This window comes from Oratosquilla oratoria, chromosome 14 (genome assembly GCF_046742065.1).
Source record: "Oratosquilla oratoria isolate Oo_2021 chromosome 14, ASM4674206v1, whole genome shotgun sequence".
NCBI classification, from domain to species: domain Eukaryota; kingdom Metazoa; phylum Arthropoda; class Malacostraca; order Stomatopoda; family Squillidae; genus Oratosquilla; species Oratosquilla oratoria.
The window spans coordinates 23792794-23794166 of NC_134790.1; the positions used below are offsets into that span (position 1 = coordinate 23792794).

The 1373-nt window shown below is 37.2% G+C and overlaps 1 long non-coding RNA gene across 1 annotated transcript in view; it reads left to right on the forward strand.

Annotated features, from left to right (window-relative positions):
- Window positions 1-1373, forward strand: part of LOC143032799 (uncharacterized) — a 438832-nt gene that overhangs the window by 103946 nt on the left and 333513 nt on the right. The window lies entirely within an intron of this gene.

Below are 1373 nucleotides of genomic sequence, written 5' to 3' on the forward strand. Positions count from 1 at the left end.
TGGTAGGACAACCGATGAGATAACTTCGTAGTAATCATACCAGTATAGGCTGGAGGGTACAAAAAGTATATCTCTTGATGACTTGGGTTTTTTGGAAGTCACTATCCCTCTGGTGTTGTTTCAAGTAGATCAAGTCTATTGTATCAATCATTCAATCCTTAGACCCTGTCTCTCTTGCAGAAGACCCATGGCCTTCAGGTAACCGCCAACGACCTTGTTCTAGAAATAGATTTATTTCCGTATTTTTTCATCAGTAGATTTGAGGTTTCTCTTTATGATCTGCTGTATGGCAACACTCCCAATCTCTTTCGTTCGGGAACATACCTAGATTTAATTCTGGTTAGTGCCAGACTATTCTATTCAGCTAAGGAGGTACCCACGAATTGTTAGAATCTATCTAGACAAGTGGTTCCTCTCCTGGGGTGATTGTAACCCCCCTCTCCCTCCTGAGGGTACGAATCCTTAAACCATAAGGGGTTGAGAGACATAATGGTCAGTCTAACGCTGCATTAACAAAGGGACTGACAAGTAATATATATATATATGTATATATTTCATATATTTTTCTTTATCTGTATGCATTACTTTGCTTCAGTGATTTGATTGAATGCACCTATTTTCTTAGCTAGTTTTGTACCACTGATACATGTCCCATTTTTCTAATAGTATCAATTTCCGACAGGAAGGTATGGGAAAGAATTTTTTGAGATTTCAAGGGGTATTGGGGGTAAAAGATAAATAAGTAAAGAACTACAAATATATAAATAAAAGTGTATTAACAGCCACTAATCTAGATTAAAACGCTCGACCGGATGACGGACTTTACAGACATTATTCTGACCAAAGCCTTAATCCTTCCATCAGATGAAGGGAATGAAGTGTGCTTCAGTAATTCGAAACACATACATACCCGACACCCCCTACGGACCTGAGCCACACATCATTATCTTATGAGATGCAGACTAGTCTGTAATAAGAATACCGAGTTTTATACTTTTATTATTCCTGTTCTGCTACCCTTACCCCTAAAGCTCTCTCCTTGACTTCTTTGGCGCGTAATGGTGTGGTACGTTGTAGCATTGTATAATTATTATATATTATATATACATATTGCTCAATTGGGAATTGTATGTTTTCCCCATTATATAATTATTATAGGTTTTATTGGACATTAATTTTATTATTTATTCACAATCTTTGTACACGAGTCTGTTGGGAGAACCAAGCGAGCTCCTGTACGTTTCGCGCCAAGACAAGGCTTGGTGTCCCAGTTGTAACTCTGCCTCCGAAGTGTATGGATGCATTTTTTCCTACTGTAGTGCTTTATCAAATTGTGATTTAATACATTCATTTACATAATTAATATACTTTTA